This window comes from Giraffa tippelskirchi, chromosome 5 (genome assembly GCF_054371585.1).
Source record: "Giraffa tippelskirchi isolate mGirTip1 chromosome 5, T2T-mGirTip1v1.2.pri, whole genome shotgun sequence".
Classification (NCBI taxonomy): domain Eukaryota; kingdom Metazoa; phylum Chordata; class Mammalia; order Artiodactyla; family Giraffidae; genus Giraffa; species Giraffa tippelskirchi.
The window spans coordinates 86,752,054-86,776,225 of NC_137279.1; the positions used below are offsets into that span (position 1 = coordinate 86,752,054).

The 24,172-nt window shown below is 36.9% G+C and overlaps 1 protein-coding gene and 1 long non-coding RNA gene across 4 annotated transcripts in view; one reads left to right on the forward strand and one right to left on the reverse strand.

Moving 5' to 3' along the window:
- ATF6 (activating transcription factor 6) overlaps positions 1 to 24,172 on the reverse strand; it is a 248,846-nt gene that overhangs the window by 68,465 nt on the left and 156,209 nt on the right. The gene's annotated exons all lie outside the window — the stretch shown is intronic.
- Positions 690 to 18,233, forward strand: LOC145506604 (uncharacterized). The gene is made up of 2 exons (XR_014054066.1): positions 690 to 3,303; positions 17,746 to 18,233. It is a non-coding gene; the product is annotated as an uncharacterized LOC145506604 (long non-coding RNA).

Here is a 24,172-nt window from a genome sequence, read left to right on the forward strand (position 1 = left end):
GAGGTTTCTAGTTTCCAACCACACAAATAATGAAGTTGAAGTAAGAATGAACCAAGAGGACTTTGGCTTCAAAAACAGGGAAGAATGACTGTTTTGGAAAAGGTATATATATATGTCTTTTGTAGGTATGGAAAAGCTGGTTAAAAATGACTTTGACTTTGATATTAACTACTGTTTTCAATAACTCAGACACTTTTTTTCCTAGCAAAAACTTAGGAACTGTCACAGCAAAAAGGAAAAAGAGAAAAAGTATACAGTAGTGTTTCTTTTTAAAGGGAGCATGGTTAAACTGAGATAAAGCTGACCCGCAGTCTAACTCCTTGCTTTCTTTTCTTGTTCCTTTGTTTCATCATTCATTCAGCAAACTTGCTCTATGGAAGGACTCATCAAAAAGTAGGATCTGACATAGCTGAGAGTGATAAAAAATTCAATGCAACTTAATTCAATGTGATTATGAAATGTAAGTATCAGCAAAGCTAAGAAAAAAATCTAGACTGTGAAAAACAAACTGAAATTAATGTACATGAACGGAACTGTATAGAAAACCTTTCCAGTAACTGCTTGTGCTTTGTCTTATTCAAGGCAACATCTCCATGAGAACATGTTTATTTTTAAAAAAACAAAAAAACAGAGGGGAAAAGATGAATGTGATTGTTCTGTTAGAATTCCAGCATTGCAGCATGGGAAAGTTTTTTTTTTTTAAGTACATTGTTAGACACAAAGATCACACGTTTCTGAAAGTAAGATAACATATGATAGCCAAGACAAAACAAAATTTGCTGATCTTCATGCCATAAAAATTATAAATAGCTAAACTCCTATAATTAAAATACTGCTTCAGGATCCCCCAAATTGAATGAGAAAACAAACCAACAAACTTACAAGCCCCAAATTAAGGCTACTGTAAAAATAAACATACTTTGATTCCACTGGTCATGGGTTAAGGTCAGGCTCAGACTTAAATTTGAGTTTCCTGTTAGGATCTGGATGTCGTATCAAACATTTTTAAACATGATTTTCAGTACATAATGCCTCCTACTTTCTCTCTTCATTAAATTTCAAACAAAGTAGTTACTTTTGCAGCAGAAAACCAAAAATCACATTATTATTTGTGAAAAAGAAGAATCACATCTTGAACGCATAAAAACTATTACAGTTAACCTTTCCTACCTCTAATTATTAAAGGTTTGCAAACTGGGAGGAAAACCTATAAAGTGCTTGTTCACAGAGAGACCTATAGGTTAGACATGCAAGGAATCAAAGCTGGTATACTACAAACTGTACTATCAACTCTGGGCTTCCCAGGTGGCGCTAGTCGTAAAGAACCTGCCTGCCAATGTAGGAGATACAAGAGATGTGGGTTCTATCTCTGGGTTAGGAAGATCCCCTGGAGGAGGAAATGGCAACCCACTCCAGTATTCTTGCCTGGAGAATCCCATGGACAGAGGAGACTGGAGGGCTACAGCCCATAGGGTCAAAAGAGTCAGACATGACTGAAGTGACTTAGCATGCACACAGTGAGTAGAGTTTATTGCAAGAAAGACAACATGGAACTTTAGTAGATGTGCACTCAAAAAGAACCGGCCCTACCTCAAAGCTTGACAAATGAATGCACATTTATATAATTAATTGAATAAAGTAAAACACACACACACACACATATATATATCTTAAAAAAAAAAAATGATCCCTTGCTTTAACCAATTTTGTTAATTAACAGATTACCCCTAGTCTCTGTTGTACTAGGTAGAACAGCTTTCCCCGTGTTGGGAAACTGACTCAAGGCTGTAGTCTTTTATTTTTGATAGAAAGGAATGTAATTAAAATTTATTTATTTGGCTGTGCTGAGTCTTTGTTGCCATGCAGGCTTTTCTCTAGTTGCAGTGTGCTCAGGCTTCTCATTGCAGTAGCTTCTCTTGCTGCAGGGCACAGACTCTAGGCTGAGTGGGCTTCAGTAGCTGCAGTTCCCCGGTTCTAGAGCACAGACTTCATAGATGTAATGCACGGGCTTATTTTCTCTATGGCATGTGGGATTCTCCCAGGCCAGGGATTGAACAAGTGTCTCCTGCACTGGTAGGCATATTCTTTACCACGGAGTCACCAGGGAAGCCCAGAAAGGAATGTATTTAATAACTAACGATGCCCCTTAGGGATGAGGGAAACTCAGTCTGCAACAGGCAGTATTTGTGACACTAAACAGCTTTCACTTAGATCAACATGTCAAAAAGTCTTACAAATCAGGTCCATATTAATAACAATGACCTCTTGATATTTTAAATTTGAACCATGTAAACTGTATTACGGAGATGGGGGTTGGTTTTCCAACCCAGAAAACTGTTAAAAACAGACCAAAAATAAAAAGAGCATCTATCCACATTTGAAAAAAAGCTTTGTATTAAATTATCTCTAATCTATCAATATGTTCCTACCTTTTGTTTCCTGTATCACTGCCTCGTTTACCTTACCAAGTATCTTTCAAACTGCCAAACTGAAGGCCAAAGTAGTAATTAAAGTCAGTTTTTCCTAGTTATTTATCAATTCACAACATTCTGAATTAACGTTAATTTCTAGTAGTTACATTAATTGTTGATCAGGAACCAAATCTGTCCTTTCATTTAAAGCAATTATAAAGCAAAGTCAATTAGGAAATTTGAAATCATTAAACTACACAGACACACATACTGACATAGCCTGAAAATAAGAATTGCAAAAAAAAAAAAATAAATTAGAGGTAGTAAAATTAAGTAGAGTGTAATCATTTAAAAGTCTATTAAAATGTCTATGATGTAGAACTTCCCATCATAGTAAAAACACAAGTAAAATACATTACTCATCCCCAAACTAGAAACAGTTAACAGAAATAGCTAATATGAATGCAGTATTTGTGCCACTAATGTATGCAATAAAACTACAGACCAATAAAAGGAAATGTAAAGTTTGCATTTGCACCATTAGCACACATGTCAGCCAGAGGAAAAATAAAACTATTAGAGCACAACAGATGGCTCAAAAGTGAGCCAAGGTTTAGTTTGACAAGAGGAAAATTTTGACAGTAAATTCAAATCTGATAGTGCAGGCAAGGTCACCAAAGAAAAAGTTAGTTTGAAATACTAATAAATACAAACTCAAGTATCGCCATAAGCAATGGTTCTCATATCAAACTCTACAGGAAGCCCCCAAAACTCCCCAGCTGAAGCTGAACTCCTTTTTTTTTTTTCCCTTAATTTTTTAATTGAAGGATAATTACAATATTGTGTTGGTTTCTGCCAAACATCAACATGGATCAGCCATAGGTATACATACGTCCCCTCCCTCGTGAGCCTCTCTCCCACCTCCCATCCCATCCCACCCTTCTAGGTAGTCACAGAGCCCCGGGTTAACTTCCCTGAGCCATACAACATATTCCCACTGGCTATCTGGTTTACATATGTTAGTGTGTATGTTTCCATGCTACCCTCTCCATTCTTCCCACCCTTACCTTCCTTATCCCCCGCTCATGTCCGTAAGTCTGTTCTCTACATCTGCATCTCCACTTGCCCTGCAAATAGGTTCATCAGTACCATTTTTCTAAATTCCATATATGTGCATTAATATATGATATTTATTTTTCCTTTCTGACTTAACTTCACTCTGTATAATAGGCTCTACGCTGAACTCTTTTATCCACACAAAAAGGGCATGATTGAACCATACAAAACTGTCATTTTTATGGTGAGTCAAATCTCAGTAATTTCATAAGGGTCAACCTCATAGTTTGGTGAAGAGTCTTTAGAGTTCCTAGGACAGTAAGAAAATCAAACCAGTCAATCCTAAGGAAATCAACCCTGAATATTCATTGGAAGGACTGTTGCTGAAGCTGAAGCTCCAATACTTAGACTACCTAATGCGAACAGCCAATTCATTGGAAAAGACCCTGATGCTAGGAAAGACTGAGGGCAAAAGGAGAAGGGGACAACAGAGGAAGAAATAGTCGGATGGCATCACTGACTCAATGGACAAGAATTTGCGTAAACTCTGGGATATAGTGAAGGACAGGGAAGCCTAGCGTGCTACAGTTCATGGGGTCGTGAAGAGTCAGACACGACTTAGCAACTGAACAACAACAACACAGTTACATATGCCTCTCTTTTTCACACTCAGAATTAATTTTGAGTTTCACAGTCAAAATGGTTCCTTGTAAACTTTCCCAAGAATAAGATAGCAGCCTCCCAATCATTCTCTCTTGATGAGAGCTTCAGGGAAAGCTAAACCAGGGTGGGATTGTTTTCCCTAAAGAAAGCTCTTAGACAAAATGTTGGTTACGTGCCTTGAATAGATAGAGTGCTAGGAAGTCTCTGACCTTATACTTCCTATTTCTTCATTCAATAATCTGAGCTCATCAAACTTCAAAACTTTGTCAGCTATAATACACAGCTTTTTCAAAGATGGACCATGTGTGATTTAGGAAACTACATTAGGATTCCTGAAACTTGTTATCCATCATCATTTGTTGTGTGCTGAGAGTGTAGCAATCAGAAAAATGTCTTATTAAGGAGAAAGATCAAACACTAAACGTATAGAGTTTAACCATATGAGAGTTTGTCAGACATAATGTTTACAAGATGTTTTATTTTAAATATTGACTTTGTTCAGGACTACTGGCAGGAAGTGAATTTCCTGAGAACTAAATTGCAAACTCCAGTTCCATTCAGTTTAGCTGCTCAGTCGTGTCCGACTCTTTGCAACCCCATGAATCGCAGCACACCAGGCCTCCCTGTCCATCACCAACTCCCGGAGTTTACCCAAACCCATGTCCATTGAGTTGGTGATGCCATCCAACCATCTCATCCTCTGTCGTCCCCTTCTCCTCCTGCCCCCAATCCTACCCAGCATTAGGGTCTTTTCCAATGAGTCAACTCTTCGCATGAGGTGGCCAAAGTATTGGAGTTTCAGCTTCAACATCAGTCCTTCCAATGAACACCCAGGGCTGATCTCCTTTAGGATGGACTGACTGGATCTTCTTGCAGTCCAAGGGACTCTCAATAGTCTTCTCCAATACCACAACTCAAAAGCATCAATTCTGCGGTGCTCAGCTTTCTTCACCATCCAACTCTCACATCCATACATGATGACTGGAAAAACCATAGCCTTGACTAGACGGACCTTTGTTGGCAAAGTAATGTCTCTGCTTTTAAATATGTTGTCTAGGTTGGTCATAACCTTCCTTCCAAGGAGTAAGCGTCTTTTAATTTCATGGCTGTAATCACCATCTGCAGTGATTTTGGAGCCCAAAAAAATAAAGTGTGACACAGTTTCCACTGTTTCCCCATCTATTTGCCATGAAGTGATGGGACCAGATGCCATGATCTTAGTTTTCTGAATGTTGAGCTTTAAGCCAACTTTTTCACTCTCCTCTTTCACTTTCATCAAGAGGCTCTTTAGTTCTTCTTCGCTTTCTGCCATAAGGGTGGTGCAAACTACAGATATGCTACCAAAGCAAAGCATGGGGATGGGACAGAGGATGGGTCTGTGTCTATAGAAAATTGAATCAAGTTTTCTGAAAAAAGAGATTAATTAGGAAACATTTCAAGCAAAAAGTTAAATATCGGTATCTAAGAGAATTACTTTATTTTTTTGTCGGAAAATTGGGGAAAATGTTGGGTTGAGACCAAAAATTTTTTTTAAAGTTCTAGGCAGAGGCTCTAGAAATGAAGTAAACTTGTACAAGAGTGGAGTGGGGGATTAGCTCAAATGGTAGAGTGATGGCTTAGCCTGTGAGAGGTAGCGGGATCGATGCCCACATTCCCCAGTTTGGGGCTTCCCTGATAGCTCAGTTGGTAAAGAATCTGCCTGCAATGCAGGAGACCCTGGTTCGATTCCTGGGTCAGGAAGATCCACCAGGGAAGGGATAGGCTACCCACTCCAGTATTCTTGGGCTTCCCTTGTGGCTCAACTGGTAAAGAATCCACCCGCAATGCAAGAGACCTGGATTCGACCCACAGTTGGGAAGATCCCCTGGAGAAGGGAAAGGCTATCCAGTCCAGTATTCTGGCCTGGAGAATTCATGGACTCTATAGTCCATGGGGTTGCAAAGAGTTGGACTCGACGGAGTGACTTTCACTTTCACTTGTACAAGAGTAGTCTCAAATGCCCTATGTGTGTAAACAGGGGACAGGAACATGGGGGGATATGATTCTAGCTGATTCCTTCATATCTATGACTCTACAACCTTCTGCGGTGGAAGAAGAGGAGTCCTACTTAATTTATGTTTCTAAAGGTATCTCTCCTGGAATGATTCTCGGTCTCTGGATATTTCCCCATTCTTCACTACAGATCTTGATCCTTTTCTTTCCAAAGCAATTTTGATCTTGGTTTCAAACAAAGAACTATGACGGGCTGTAAAATATCCATAAAGTACATTTTAGGAAAGACTGGACTTGACAAGGCAAACTACAAAGTGGGCAGTGACACTGCTGTCTAGGTTTATTCCGTTCTACCTCATAGTGGAGAACCACTTTCCACAGCAGAATAAAAGAAACTGAGGGTGACAGGCACTTACAATTGATCTAAATTCCTGAGCCTAGAAGTGAAAGCTCTTTTATGATTTGGTCCCCACTGATTTTGGTCTTTCTATTGAGATCTCTCATTATTCTTTTTCACAAACACTGGTGTCAACTGTCATAGATATTCTCTATATATTCAACCAAGGAAGGAATACACTCTGGATATTTCACTTCTTTTAATTTAAAATAACAGAAGTTTAAGTATTCAGAGCTTCTACTCTTATCTCTGTGGTTCTCCTAAGGATTTTTTTTTCTTTTTTTAGCACTGTTGATAGTGTGTGTGGGAGGGGTGAGGTTATAGGTGGAGAGGAGAGTTGCAAGAAGCTACATTGGCTTACATCTTTTAAAAAGTATTAGTTTAGCAGAGGGGGGAGAAGTCTGGAAGTTGGAAGGGTAGAAAAGAATTGAGTAAAGAGGGCTAGCCTGAGCTGTGGGCTTTGTGTGACAGAAGAGAGACTAAAGCAGTGACTGTGTGTTGGGGGCAGGGAGCGGTGGTTGGAGGCAAAAGGATGTTTTCCTGTCTATTAATATTCCCTGTCCATTTTTTTCAAGAGACTCCATTAAAAGGCTACATTACTTATCAAGTTTTTGAAGTTTTGGATTTGCATTTCTTTTGGATGTGTCACTATGCCAAAATTAGTCTTTTAAAAGGGTAAGAAAAAAATGTCTAGTTTTATTTGACTTACATAGATAAAGGGTCTTTTCTTCTGTGGGCAGACTTCATAATGGTCTTCTGGCAAGGAAACACCTTTAAAAATCAAGTTAAATCCTAGTACTAAAAAAAAAAGTTTCTCACAGGCCTAGTCATTTGAAGGATTTGGGCAGCTACTATCTGTACAACATGTGCCTTTCTCTGCTTCCCTCCACTGTTATTCTCTTACCCCAGCCAATCCCTGGCCTGGCCCAGCCACTCACCTTTCACTGTGGCCCAAAGCACTTTCTCCCACCCCAGCCTCAACCCAATTTTCTCTTCTGCAAAGTGGTATTTTTCTCCCTCCCCCTCCAAACGGTTATAGCTACTTCTCATATCCATTCAGGTCTAGCTGAGACTAACCTCATTCCTAGACATGTGCTCCTACTACTAGGTTCAATAGTGTTGCCTCCATTTAGTTTGCCCAGGATGCCATAATGAATCCCAGTGTAGGTTATAGGGGCCCAGATATCTGGAGAGAGAGGACACTGAAGGGCCTATACTGTAAGGTACAAAGCAGGAGAGATTAAAGTCACATTTTTAATTTAATACTCCTGATATTTAACATTGGTAAGGCAAGCCATAGATTACCTTCCTAAACTTAATAAGTATTTTTCATTTTAATCATGTGAAGTTCAAATTAGTTTCTCTAAATCTTTAAGACTTGGCACTTAATTTTTATAGTACTAGCTGGTGGTTATGGCTATCCTGCATCCCAAAAGCTTTTCTATTTGTTGGTATTACCACGGAGTGGGTTTTTGTGCAGAAAATATCTTCAACTACAGAAGCCTGAAGCAAGGAGATGAAGCCTCTCTCCCAGCTCTTTGGCAACTAGGGCATGGACATGTGACATAAGCTTGGGCAATCAGATACTCCTTTTAAATTTGAAAGACTCAGGCATTAGTGAAATAAGACTCAGAGACATACAGATTATTCATAGCAGTGAAGAGTCTGCCACTGACAGCAGTGCTAGCAATCTGTGGGGTGTCCAGTGGTGGGTTGTCCTAACCCAACTTCTTTTTTTTTTTTTCTTTTTTTAATTTATTTTAATTGGAGGCTAATTACTTTACAATATTGTAGTGGTTTTTGCCCATACATTGACATGAATCAGCCATGGGTGTACATATGTTCCCCATCCAGAACCCCGCTCCCACCTCCCTCCCCATCCTATCCCTCTGGGTCATCCCAGTGCACCAGCTTCGAGCACCCTGTATCATGCATTGAACCTGGACTGGCGATTCATTTCACATATGATAATATACATGTTTCAATGCCATTCTCCCAAATCATCCCACCCTCGCCCTCTCCCACAGAGTCCAAAAGACTGTTCTTTACATCTGTGTCTCTTTTGCTGTCTCGCATACAGGGTTATCGTTACCATCTTTCTCAATTCCATATATATGTGTTAGTATACTGTATTGGTGTTTTTCTTTCTGGCTTACTTCACTCTGTATAATAGGCTCCAGTTTCATCCACCTCATTAGAACTGATTCAAATGCATTCTTTTTAATGGCTGAGTAATATTCCATTGTGTATATGTACCACAGCTTTCTTATCCATTCGTCTGCTGATGGACATCTAGGTTGCTTCCATGTCCTAGCTATTACAAACAGTGCTGCAATGAACATTGGTGTACACGTGTCTCTTTCAATTCTGGTTTCCTCGCTAACCCAACTTCTTGAGCTAAGACAATGGCTGTGTTCTTTGCTGTGTGGCTTCCTTTGGTTCCCACCACATTCTAAGCTGAATTCTCCAGCCTTCCATGGTATCTGTGAACTACCAAATAGACTTCCAATAAATTCCTTTTCTGCTTAATGTCAGCAGTTTCTGATTTAAGTTACAGTAGGTTTCTGTTGTTTACAATCAAGAAACATTACTAGGAGAGAGTTGTAATTCCATTTCTGATATATTTGACATTGCCAGTTAATGTTTGACCTAACATTTTTCAAAAACATTAACTAAATTAATAATGGCATTATTTTAGATAGATAAACTACAATAGAGTCATAAATCAATAGGCTTCCTCATCTACCATTTGATGCCTAAAGTAGTGAAAACTAACTCTGTCACTACCATCCTACTGAAACTGTCCGCAAAAATATTACATTCTAATTGTCAAAGCCACTTGATTTTATCCAGTCCTCACGCTAGATCTCTCTCTGCAGCATTTGACATGCAACTTTCCCTCCTCAAATTCTCTTAGTTCTCCCTTCCCTCCAATGTTATTGTTGTTACCTTCTCTTCCACCACATTTCACATTAACAACTGGTGTTTCTTAGTGGTGAATCTTTTTTCAAACCATTTTATTGCTTGGCATTCTCATCTAGTCCCATGACTTGAAGTATATGTCTGACTCAAACCTCCAGAACATTAACTGAAGACCCATATTTACAATTTTTCACTAAATATCTCCACTGGAATACCTATAACACTATTCTTAAACTACAATTTATCTTCTCCTGGGTTTTCTACTTTCATTAATGCATCAATTTCTATTTAGCTATCCAAATAGAAATCTAAAATCATCTTGGACTCCTTCATTTTTCTTACCTTCAGCACAAAATATGCTCCCTTTTCATTCCCAAGCTTAAGTCCACATTAGCTCCTCTCATATACTTCTACTTACCCTGCTTATTTAACTTATATACAGAGTACATCATACAAAATGTCAGGCATGATGAAGCTCAAGCTGGAATCAAGATTGCCGGGAGAAATATCAATAACCTCAGATATGCAGATGACACCACCCTTATGGAAGAAAGTAAACAGGAACTAAAGAGCCTCTTGATGAAGGTGAAAGAGGAGAGTGAAAAAGCTGGCTTAAAACTCAACACTCAAAAAACTAAGATCATGGCTTCTGGTCCTATCACTTCATGGCAGATAGATGGGGAAACAATGGAAATAGTGAAAGACTTTATTTTCTGGGGCTCCAAAATCACCTCAGCTGGTGACTGCAGCCATGAAACTAAAAGACGCTTGCTCCTTGGAAGAAAAGGTATGACAAACCTAGACAGCATATTAAAAAGCAGAAACAATACTTTGCCAACAAAGGTCCATGTAGTCAAAGCTATGGTTTTTCCAGTAGTCATATATAGATGTGAGAGTTGGACCATAAAGAAGATGGAGTGCAAAAAAAATTGATGGTTTTGAACTGTGGTGTTGGAGAAGACTCTTGAGAGTCCCTTGGACTGCAAGGAGATCAAACCAGTCAATTCTAAAGGAAATCAGTCCTAAATATTCATTGGAAGGACTAATGCTGAAGGTGAAGCTCTGATATTTTGGCCACTTGATGCAAAAAGCCATCTTGCTGGAAAAGACTCTGACACTGGGAAAGATGCAGGAGGACAAGGGGAGGACAAAGGATGAGACAGTTGGATGGTATCACCAACTCAATGGATATGAGTTTAAGCAAGTTCTGGGAGATGGTGAAGGATAGGGAAGCATGGTGTACTGTAGTCCAAGAGGTCTCAAATAGTCAGACATAACTGAGCTACTGAACAACAATATCCTCAGAATATCTTTTTTTAATATTAATCTCTTGCCAACAATTAAATGCATTTTTTTCCTAGTACATCTTAAATACCATCAAAACAAATATTATTACTGATTTATATTCATAATATGACAAGATATACTATTAGGATGTATGAGGATGAGACGGTTGGATGGCATCATCAATAAAATGGACATGTGTTTGAGCAAATGCTGGGAGATGGTGATGGACAGTGAAGGCTGGCATGCTGCAGTCCATGGGGTTGCAGAATCAGACATCACTTGGCAACTAATAACAACAATGACATTATTAGGAATAACAGGAATTAGGGCTCGTCACTACAAAGATGACTTCAAAGAGCTAAAAATGTTTGGAATTTTTGTATCCACAGCATTAGAATAAATTGGGCAAATAATAGAAACTAACTGAAACTTAAAAAAGTAAGTGAATGAGTCAATCTTTTCTATTATTGTTAAAGGGACTCAAGTCAACAGAACAAGAAGTATACTCATTTAAAGAAGACTTATCTGTCTAGAGATGTTATAATGTTTCTTTACAAACTTCCTTAGCTGTAAAGATGACAAAAACAAAACAAAGGAAAACACACATGCATAGAACAGAGAAAAGAGAAAGTTTAGAGCACCCAAATAGAAAATATGTTCTTCATCAGAAACAGTAAAATGAGGAATACAACTGGAGGAGACCACATTTAATTGAAAATCACTTACGTTCCTCATCAGAGTTCAGCTATTAAACAGACGCCTCTAAGAAACAGAAGCTATTATTTTAAGATACTGCCCAACACTTGCCTATAGAAACACTCAAAACAATGTAATAAGAATCTAAGCTGTAGTTCGGTCTCTAATGTGAGGTCTACACAAGTGCTAATATGGTGAAGCACTAGAGGAAGTAAGATGTGCTGAGCCCAGCCCTGGAATATCAGGTCACACACAAGAGTGTACCTCATAAAAGTGAAAGGTGCTCAGTCATGTCTGACTCTTTGTGTCCCCATGGACTACACAGTCCATAGACTTCTCCAGACCAGAATACTAGAGTGGGTAGCTGTTCCCTTCTCCAGGAGATCTTCCCAATCCAGGGATTGAACCCAGGTTTCCCACATTGCAGATGGATTCTTTACCATCTGAGCCACCAGGGAAGCCCAAGAATACTGGAGTGGATAGCCTATCCCTTCTCCAGGGGATCTTCCCAACTCAGGAATGGAACCAGGATCTCCTGCATTGCAGGTGGATTCTTTACCAACTGAGCTACCTCATAATTAGACTGAATAGATGGGAGACCTTAGGCAAGATACCATACAAAGATAATGTTTCTCATTCTAATAGAAGGGGATTTTTTGGGTGGGGGAGGGAGGTTTTTTTCTCTGAGTTTTGAATCTTTACTCTTACAACAAGTAAACATTTTTATTAGGAAGTATGACAATAGATATGCTCTTTAGACCAATCAAATGGTTGTGAGCTCTGACATTCAAAGAAGATCATGAAAAATCATCAGCTAATACAGAACTCAAAAGATGAGTAGAATGACAATCTGAAATGGCTGACTGAAGTATCAGGCTAATTATAAATAGGAGCCATAAACCAAAAATGAAAATAAAAATTTAACAATTAGGAAAACAATAGGTACTATTTAAAAAAAAACAAAAACAAAAAACCAAGGCAAGTGTCTCAGAAGTGAATACTAAATAATAAAGGAGGGAAAAGTTACTCAGTCGACTAATTCAACCCCTTTCTTTGTTTCAACATGCTGTTATTAAGCAAAGATACCAAACTGCTGCTTTCTAAAATGTTAAAAAAAATCCAAAGCAATCTAAAATTTCCCTTTCTATTTCCCAACTCTTGCTATACATGGAACATTCAAATGGATATATATAGAATACATACTTAACTGAGAAGGTGATGTGTGCTAAGTTGTTTCAGAAGTGTCTGACTTTGTGACCCTATGGATTATAGCCTGCCAGGTTCCTCTGTCTATGGGATTCTCCAGGCAGGAATACTGGAGTGGGTTGCCATGCCCTCTACCAGAGGATCTTTGCAAACCAGATATAGAACTCACATATCTTATGTCTCCTGTATTGGAAGGCAGGTTCTTTACCACTAGCACCATCTGGGAATCCCACATTCTTTCATGTATACTTAACTTGGCAGTGAGGGTCCCTGTGTTTGTATTGCTCTTGATCTTTATTATTCTGTGCTGGGAATACCTTTCTATTTACATGACTCAGCTCATACTTTCTTTGTCTTTGAAGACTTTATGATCATCCCCTTCCTGACTCCACAAATCTCATGTCTCAAGTCTCATGTGGGAGATATTCTTAAAGGTCTGCTATTACACGCAAAAAGCCAACCAAAATATGACAGAAATTTCATTAGGCAAAAGCACAGAGCCATAAGGCAGGAAGAGACCTAAGAGACCTTATAGCCTATGCCCTCATTCAAAAAAATTGAGGCCAGCTGGGATTTAGACCAAGCTCTGTCAATAACAATTTTATTCCAGTATACCAAACAATTGTTTGTTTGTTTGGTATACTGAATAAATCAAAATAAAAGTTTTTAAAATCATTAAGAAAAATGACATTGAGACCTCCAAACTAGAAAATACAACTCGTTCATGAAAGGCCGTTTATCAAATTGCTAAGAGTGCTCAATTCTGCTCATACCTAGACAGGTTTCTGGGATGTCCCTAAATAAAAGGAAATCAATATTCATCAGCAACTTAACAAACATAATTATTGAACAAATCATATTTGTCTATAACGTAAAACTTACAATCTCTCTTTTGTGTACTTCTGATCTGTCTTTGGTGTATGTTCAGGAAGCATACATTACCTTTAACATAACTCTAAATCATATAATATCAGGATGATAAATACACTGGGGAAAAATTGTCATCTGAGATAATCTTTATAGCCTCAAACCTATATGAATGATACATAATTATATGAACATAAGAAGCAGGGATGACTGTAAGTAAAAGTAAGCGAAAATAATTTCAACATAATTATTTCAATATTATTAATAGGATTCTAAAGTGCATTTGCATGAACAATTCTAACACAGTCACATATTAAAACATTAATGTCAAAATAAGTATAGGTAATCTTATATATTAGGAATTATTCTTAGATGTTTTAAGTTATGAGTAGTGAAAACAGTCCTATAAATCTTTGAATCTACTATTTCAAAGCTCCCATGATATACCTTGTTCATGAAGAAAACTGAGAATTGTTAAATGATTTTCTTTGTTCACAAAGAGGAAATAAATGTATGACTCTATTGTGGGCAGTCAAAGAATGATCAAAGTATAACTGGATGACAACTCCCTGAATATAAAACTTTTCTAGAAAATAAAATCAAAATTTAAAAAATAAAATTACAATACAGTGGTTTGAAACTACCAAACTTCAGGTGAGTATCTACTTTAGCTATTTATTTATCTATTCATTCATTTACTCATACGTGATTCAAGAGCAAGTTCAAATCTAAAAAAAGCTGCTGTCTGCTACACACATTAGGACTGCCAAAACAATGAGTAGAAATCCAAATTAAAGCTTGCCTAAAATATACTGGGGGTGAGGGTATACTAGGAGTGGGGGTAAGGGGGAATGTTGGGACTGAAGAATATGCTTGGTCATTCAAGACTGACTTTAAAAATTACTTCATGTAATTACACTCAAATATTTCATATGTATGACAAATAAGAAAATTATTTTATGACAGTTAAGGATCTCCATTGGTTAACAGGACAGAATAATGTACAGGTGATTGACATAGTGGTCTATCTACTAGTAATTTTATCCCAAAACATCATAACAATGTTACCAGGGTTATACAGCAAAAGTATTTCTATATGTAAGGTAATAAATGCATTAATACTTATTGTGAGCTCAAGAACATGTACAGAAAGAGTTTCACATACACTTGAACAAAATAATAGCTTAGTAAATCCTCAGGATAGGTTAACCAATGGACAGGGACAATTTGATTGTTTAATGAAATAATACTGCTTCTTGAAATTACTGCTGATGGTGATTGCAGCCATGAAATTAAAAGACGCTTACTCCTTGGAAGGAAGGCTGTGGCCAACCTAGACAGCATATTAAAAAGCAGAGACATTACTTTGTCGACAAAGGTCTGTCTAGTCAAGGCTATGGTTTTTCCAGTGGTCATGTATGGATGTGAGAGTTGGACAGTGAAGAAAACTGAGCGCCACAGAATTGATGCTTTTGAACTGTGGTGTTGGAGAAGACTCTTGAGAGTCCCTTGGACTGCAAGGAGATCCAATCAATCCATCCTAAAGGAGATCAATCCTGGGTGTTCATTGGAAGGACTGATGTTGAAGCTGAAACTCCAATACTTTGGCCACCTCATGAGAAGAGTTGACTCATTGGAAAAGACCCTAATGCTGGGTAGGATTGGGGGCAGGAGGAGAAGGGGACGACAGATGATGAGATGGTTGGATGGCATCACCGACTCAATGGACATGGGTTTGGGTAGACTCCGGGAGTTGGTGATGGACAGAGAGGCCTGGCGTGCTGCAATTCATGGGGTCACAAAGAGTCGGACACAACTGAGCGACTGAACTGAACTGAACTTGAAATTACTGAGAAGAGATCAGTTTGAAATTAACACATACACACTATTACATATAAAACAGATAATCAACAAGGACCAGTCTATTGTATGCGACAGGGAACTTTGCTCAATATTCTTCAATAACCTATATGGGAAAAGAATCTGAAAAAGAATTTACATATAACTGAATCACTTTGCTATACACCTGAAACTAATACAACATTGTAAATCAACTATACTCCAAAATAAAATAAAAATTAAATTTAAAAAATAAAATAAGTTAGCCATTAATCTGACAGTGTAGCTAAAAATTTCATAAATAATTTCAGAGTAAATCTAGTTACTGCCTCTTTATAAACATATATTTAGAATAGTATCACCATGAAATAATACTAAAAGTCTCAAATTTATTTTCTAGGCAGAACTGTTGTTAAACCTTTTTGAAAAAATTTAAATGATTTCTGAGGTAGAAATGAAAGAGCTTAAAAAATGAGTAGTGAATAATATTTCTTTCTGATACAATATTTCTTATAGTCTTTCCTATGGGGATTATCAAAGTTCTCATTTTTCAAACATCAGTTTTAATTTTTAAATGTTCTTATGGGGCTAAAGTTCATTAATTTTACATAAAACTTTTACAGAATGAGCATATTTCAGGTAATACATAAATTTATGTACTTGCAAAGTAAAAAATGAGCACATACTCTAAGATTAAGGAGATATTCTTTTAATAAACTACAATTATTTGCTTCCTTTAATCAAGCTATTTTGACTTCATTTGTTGCCATTACTCTTAATCTTCTTTCTCAAAGTATAAACAGAAATTAGATTCTTAAGTAACATTTAAACTTCCCACTATACTGTGTGGTCTTCTGGACTTAATATGATGCAATGCAATAAGTTGAAATTTAAATACAAAGGACTATATTCAACTTATTGGTTTATTGAAAATATTAACTCTCAGCTCACGAATCTCATAAAATGGCCTTTTTCATTACTCCTCTACAGAAGAGCAACCAACTTAGTCTGTCAAATTTCTTTAGTTCCAGATGGGTGCCTTAAAGAAGTACTGGAGTAAGCTATGAAATACATAGGTAAAGGGTTCAATAATTTTGTGCTTGTCTCACAGCAGAAAATGAAGGAAAGAAGCAGAGAAAAACATTCACTAACATTATAGAAGCTGAGGAATAAGACAGTGATGTGTTGAGTTCACTATACTTTTTAAACTGTTTAAAATTTATGAAATAATTTTAACCAGAATATTTTAAGTCTTTATATTAGCAAATAAAACTTAAAATCTAAGAGAATTCTTTCTTGAGTATTTAATAAACTATGTACCTTTAAGTATGTAACAAATTAATTAACTTTTTAAAATCAGAAATCTGGAAGGGTAAAGCATTATGTTCATGATCATAGAGAATCAATTTTGAAAAACAAAACTTTTCACTCTTTGATATACTAGACTTATTTCTCCATAACTCTTGGTTAGAAAAGTAATAAGAGAATTACTGATGCTGTTAATGGGGTGAGAGAGTTGTTTTCAAATGGTCTTATACAGCATGGGAATTCAGTACAGATGTTTGGAATAACTTGCAGCTGTTGTAGGGTGAATAGGCTTAATGAAATCACTGGGAATATTGAAGGAGAATTGCCAGAGTACTTTAAAACATTTATATTATGTGATTAAAAAATGTTTAATTAGAAGCCTAAAATTGGTCTTTAATTATGAATCAAATTTTTAGATGTCTATCATTGTTACATATTCCTGGATATACATCCACAAACATGTTCAACTGTAACAAAGTACCTCACTTACTATTAATATATGTCTTATGAGAAAACAATTTTCTTTAGTTTGATCAAGTTTTGGCTCAGTTAAATTTAATTCAAAATGCTTTATAAACTTACTATATGCAAAACACCAAAAGGATAAGAGTGAATAAAAAAAAAAGTCCCTCACTATTCTCAAGAAACTTACCTAGAGAAGGTATTATATGTGTAGACATGAAAATAATACAAAGAAACAGTATTACAGAAACTCAGTGGAATTTTCCGGATTTCACTGAGTGTTCAAATGCTGCTCTTTGAGGATGAGCCTGACTTTGCCTGAAGGTATCCACAGGTACCGGAGGTACATTATTCCTTCATCCAGGTAAAAATTGTTAGGAAAGTCATTCTTCAAAATAAGATGTCAACCTTACCATCTATTAGGTTTCTAAAGCATATGGAATCACCCTGAATTAGCAATACAGAAGGCTAGTACTCTAGGCTCTCACCATAAGCATGGATAAGAGATAAGATATTTAGAAGATATGTTTAAGTGGCATGCTGGCCATCCACTCCTTTAGGCACTCCAAGTTGAACTCTGAGAAGGCTTGATTCACTTTTACCACACATTATGAAAAGATGACAAATCAGTGTCTTCAGGTAATGTCCCCATAATATCTCACCGTAGAAGGTTTTGGTTCAGCTTCAAGACTCAACCCAATTAACTTAACTTAGAAATCTTAGCTTTAAGCATGTTGCCTAAGGTCAACATATTGCGAACCATATATGCAAGTCACATGTAAACTTTCTAGTAATAAAAAAGTAAAAAGAAATGGGTGAAATTAATTTGAATAATCTATTTTCTTCACCCAACATATTCAAAATATTATCATTCAATATGTATGTAATCAGTGTAAAAATTATTGAGCCATTTTACTTTTTTCTTCAAGCTCTTAAGTCTTCAAACTCTGGTGTGTAGTTTACTCTTACAACACATCTCCATTAGGACCAGTTACATTTGAAGATTAGTGGCTACTATAAGGAACACTGTGATGCTCTAGAGGATAAACTTCTTTTGGGAAATGGTCCTTTGAGCCTTCCTCTCCAACAAAAACTTACCACTCCTCTGCTTTCCCCCTTTATTCCATAGGTTATTAGGGACAGAGCTGTAACAACTCCACTTGGCAGTTCTTTGGTGGTAAGCAATGGGAGGGTAGGGGACTTGGTCAGTAAGATATTTTAAACCCATATATTCAAAAGTGAAATAAATAAAATCTTGTACTCTATTTCTCCCCACCTATCTCCAAATGATGTAACAGCAACTCCCTCCAACACAAATCTGTCTGCAATGCAGGAGACCCACGTTCGATTCCTGGGTCAGGAAGATCCCCTGCAGAAGGAAATGGCAACCCACTCCAGTATTCTTGCTTGGAGAATCCCGTGGACAGAGGAGCCTGGCGGGCTACAGTCCATGGGGTCGCAAGAGTTGGACACGACTCAGCGACTAAACCACTACCAACACAAATGGCATGGCTGATAGAATAGAATGTCTCCTAAGGAGAAGTGGAATGGAGGTATTGAAACTCCTGTGTTTTGTTTAGTAAGGGTCATTTCTATGACCCAAATAAAGTTACAGTTACCATATAAATTTAGAGATTGTTGTAGACACCTTTACATAATCTTTTAGTAAAAATACTACAGCCTATTCTGGTTTAGAAACATTTCAACTTCTCTTAAATTTCATAGATTAAAGCAATATACCACTTTGTAGTGATATGTTAATTTGTGGCTACTGGTTTGCACGTTTCTAGAACTCCCTTTTAACACACTATAATCCCATTTATTGAAAATGAAGATGCAATATGGTGCAGTGAATAAAGCACTAGCCTGAAATGGAAGATGATTTGGCTTCTAGACTTCTGTCACGTAAGTTGTGTGATGTTATATACTTCTCTGAATCTAAATGTCTTCATCTGTAAAATTAAGGAGGCAAAAGTACATCAAAAACCTTAATTGGAAGCTCTATATTTATTCAAGAATTTCAAAATGCTGTATTATCTGAAGCAAACAGCATTTCCAAGGTCATGTTGCAAAACTTTGTTAAGAGTGAGATTAAATAACAAAGCTAAAATAAATGGCCAAGTTATAAAAGGAACTTAATTCTGTAGGTGGGTTTAGTTTCTGTTCATTAGCTCCTGATAGTTTTTCATAAGTAAAAATAACACTTGACTTTCTCCATGTGAGAGAATTCATTAAGTTCAGTTTAGTATTGAAATAGTTTAAATTTGAGTGACTGGGATCACTAAGCTTCACTGATAAGATTCTGCTAACTAACTTTAGGAACTTAAAGACTTCTCACAAGAAAGAAAGCAAAGGAAAAACATATACAAATGTATAATCATCTAATATTAAACACCTATGACTGTTGATGAAAAGATAAGTCATGAAATTTCTACATTTCTATTTTATTTCCCACGGATAATTTCAGTTCAAGGTGGGCACATACTTATGTGTTAGCACTACAGTGTTGTAATGCAGTGAACAAGGGTGGTCCAACACCTGTTTCTATAACTGACTGAGTCCTTTGTTTTTTCAAAAAGATCAGTAATTTTTAAAAAAATGCCTTGATGTCAGTGTACAATAGCATCTTTCAGAAATGTTTAAATGTTGACAAAGGAAGTAGGATTCCCTCCTACTCATACCAAATCACTGTAAGAAGGAACAACTCATCTAATCAGTACAAGACAATGAGTGCTTTCTTGAACATATTTACAGAGGTAATAAAAATGTTTTTTGAGGGGGAATGGTATAAACACTAAACAATATAACGGTTAATTCCACTATGGAACCTTACATCAAAATCAGAGTAAAATCCTAATGTAAGTATCTAGACATTCTCACAGTAATCTAGGCACATGTCTTCCTTGCTACTTGATCTCTATTTTTCAGACTGTGGTCAAAACCCTTATCCTAGATGCATATCATTGCCACAGCTAGGTAACAGAGCCTTAAGAATCCTTGAAAGACAAAATTAAAGGGGGTTTATCTATTGCTATCTGAATCTGGGGGATAATAGCCAAATGAAATTCTAGTTAGTAAAACTTGATTTAAATATAAATGCTTATCTTCTATAGAAATATACATAATCTTTGTTGCAATAATATAAAGAAGATGTATTTCTTAAAATAAATGAAACCCACACATAAGCTTCAATAATTTCATTAAACTAGTGGATTAGAGGTGACTTCTCCCTGTTTGTTTTTCAAATTTCTGAGCATTGAGATAGTCCTTTTGAAACTGCAAAAACATTTTAAATTGATCACAGTTATCTATTAATGGCTGAGGCTATTTCGTAAGAGTTCTGCAGAAATATGAAAACCTCATAAAGACTATTTAAAAAGTTGCTTCTAATAACCAAAGAATTTATAAACAATTTGATAATTAAAAAAAAAATTCTAAGCTCCAAAATTTAAGAACTTTGAGCCTCTTCTATATCAGTTTTATGGCTTAAGAAAGGTATGTCACTCAGTTCAAAAAACCAGATCTACCAATTTCAGAATTTCCAATCAAATCTGAGTTAGAAGCTTTCATGAATCGTAAAAATAATTTAAAACTAAAATTATTTAATGTAAACTGAGTTTTTCAAACTATTTCCTAAGAACAAAACAAAAAACACACACTCTTTCAATTCAGCTGTCTTTTTAAAAGGAATTTAAAAGATACTTTAAGAACTAACAGTTAGCAAATGATTCATATTGGCTACCATGTTTTGATACCAATCCTGAAATAGGCTCATTACAATAAAAGCTTTTGCAACCATATGCAAGGAGAAATCATAAAGGGCTTATTTTTTGCAGAAGTAGGCACCAGCTCCAAATTTGTTTGATATAGTGTTAAAACAGGGAGAAAAACGCAAATACCAGAAATCTGAACTTAAAAGGACATGCATATTTCCTTAGTAAAAGACATGTTTGGGTATTAGAGACAATTTATTTCAATCTTGCACAGGGTCAGCATCAAGAAGTTGAAACTCCAAAACTTTGGCCACTTGATGCAAAGAACTGACTCACTGGAAAAGACTCTGATGCTGGGAAAGACTGAAGGCAGGAGGAGAAGGGGATGACAGAAGATGAGATGGTTGGATGGCATCACCGACTCAATGGACATGAGTTTGAGCAAGCTGTGGGAGCTGGTTATGGACAGGGAAGCCTGGTGTGCTGCAGACCATGGGGTCGCAAAGAGTTGGACACGACTGAGCGACTGAACTGAACTGGCAAAGGGTTTAAGAGTATAAGGAACAAGCAAGATGATGGTGGTATTATGTATGGAACAGATATTTTAAACCTTAGATGATTAACTATGGTTGAAAAACAAGAAACAATTGGACTCCCTTACACTGTCGATTATACGCTGGCATGCAATTAAATGCCTGTCAAACAATACGAACTGATGTAGAATTACTGGCACTTAATCTGAATCAGATCTAATACCTTACAAGGGAAATAAAGAGAACTCTTGAGGAAGAATGTTAAATGCAACCAGAAGTCTTTCTATTAGGCAATATCTTTTGCTGTTTTACAAGGTCCAGTTTGAAAGATGCAGGCTTTTCAGAAGTTCAAAAAAAGAATAAACTTATTCTATTTGGGGGCATCATTTTTTAGAAGTTTACTTTGAAAATAAAGCTTCCACTAAACCAGTTTACAAATTTTTCTCATCTATATAGGTTAATATAGACACATATTCATGTATATTTTAGTAATACAGGCCCAGTTATAAGGATATAAGTTATATAGTTATAACTATAAATAAAAATTTTTTAAAGGTGATTGTCTCTAATTCACTTCACTCATGAAGAAACAGCTATTTTACTCCTTCAAGTGAAAAAGATAAGGAAAATGAAAAAGCAAGAGGTGCCCAAAACCATCATGCCCTTCCTGCATAGACTTTGACACCACCCAGAAAAAAACGTAATGAACATCACTATTCACTTAGAAAAACAAAACCACCCACTACAAATGTGGTGTAATTCAAAATGAGAAATATTTCTTTTTTAAAAAAGATACAAAAGAAAACATCTCTGCTTTACATATTAAACAATTCTTACTATTAAACAGGAAATGTTCTTATAGCAGAATGCTCAAACTACTGCACAATTGCACTCATCTCACACGCTAGGTAAAGTAATGCTCAAAATTCTCCAAGCCAGGCTTCAGCAATATGTGAACCGTGAACTTCCAGATGTTCAAGCTGGTTTTAGAAAAGGCAGAGGAACCAAAGATCAAATTGCCAACATCCGCTGGATCATCACAAAAGCAAGCGAGTTCCAGAAAAACCATTTCTGCTTTATTGACTATGCCAAAGCCTTTGACTGTGTGGATCACAATAAACTGTGGAAAATTCTGAAAGAGATGGGAATGCCAGACCATCTGACCTGTCTCTTGAGAAACCTGTATGCAGGTCAGGAAGCAACAGTTAGAACTGGACATGGAACAACAGACTGGTTCCAAATAGGAAAAAGAGTACGTCAAGGCTGTATATTGTCACCCTGCTTATTTAACTTATATGCAGAGTACATCATGAGAAACACTGGGCTGGAAGGAACACAAGCTGGAATCAAGATTGCCAGGAGAAATATCAATAACCTCAGATATGCAGATGACACCACCCCTATGGCAGAAAGCAAAGAAGAACTAAAGAGCCTCTTGATGAAAGTGAGAGAGGAGAGTGAAAAAGTTGGCTTAAAGCTCAACGTTCAGAAAACTAAGATCATGGCATCTGGTCCCATCACTTCGTGGGAAGTAGATGGGGAAACAGTGGAAACAGTGTCAGACTTTATTTTGGGGGGCTCCAAAATCACTGCTGATGGTGATTGCAGCCATGAAATTAAAAGACGCTTACTCCTTGGAAGGAAGGTTATAACCAACCTAGATAGCATATTTAAAAGCAGAGACATTACTTTGCCAACAAAGGTCCGTCTAGTCAAGGCTATGGTTTTTCCAGTGGTCATGTATGGATGTGAGAGTTGGATGGTGAAGAAAGCTGAGCGCCGAAGAATTGATGCTTTTGAACTGTGGTGTTGGAGAAGACTCTTGAGAGTCCCTTGGACTGCAAAGAGATCGAACCAGTCCATCCTAAAGGAGATCAGTCCTGGGTGTTCATTGGAAGGACTGATGTTGAAGCTGAAACTCCAATACTTTGGCCACCTCATGCGAAGAGTTGACTCATTGGAAAAGATCCTAATGCTGGGAAGGATTGGGGGCAGGAGGAGAAGGGGACGACAGAGGATGAGATGGTTGGATGGCATCACTGACTCAATGGACATGGGTTTGGGTAGATTCCGGGAGTTGGTGATGGACAGGGAGGCTTGGCGTGCTGCGATTCATGGGGTCGCAAAGAGTCGGACACGACTGAGTTACTGAACTGAACTTAAGAGTCAAGTCTGTACAATAAAGGTTCATTCTGGTTTTCACCCTTGGCAACCAAAATGCATTGTTGAAAAGAAACTCCTAAATAAAAAAGTCTCCTTCAAAAGTGATTTCATTCATTAAATGGGGAAGGGGGGAGTGGGGGAGGTATGATTAGGATCAATGAAAAGAGTAGATAATCATGTTTTGATCCTATCTAAAGCAAGATCTGAAGGTAGTTTCACATATAGCAAGGAGTATATTATGAAGATATTGCAAAAAAAAAGGGGAGGGGAGTAGAATTACAAGCAAGTTTTAATAATAGATTCTAGACTCTGACTTGCACAGTTACCTAGTTTCAGAGGGTCTTACATTATGTGGGAAAAATTTCCCACGGGAAATACATTCTCATTTCTCACAAAAATAAATTTAATCCCTCATAATTTCCCTACCAAAAACTCATTTGAGAAATAATTTATTGCATGAAAGTACTACTATAAAATACATTAAAAGATTAAGGTCATAACTTATTATGCGTAGTCTTTAAACTCTCATGAGGATTCAGGGCACTGTTAGCCTAATGGGAAAAAGAGATGAAGCTATCAACTGTACACGGGAATAATCTCATTCCTGTATATAAAGAGGCAACAAAAGTAACTCCCACTCTTTCTTTTTGCAATTGT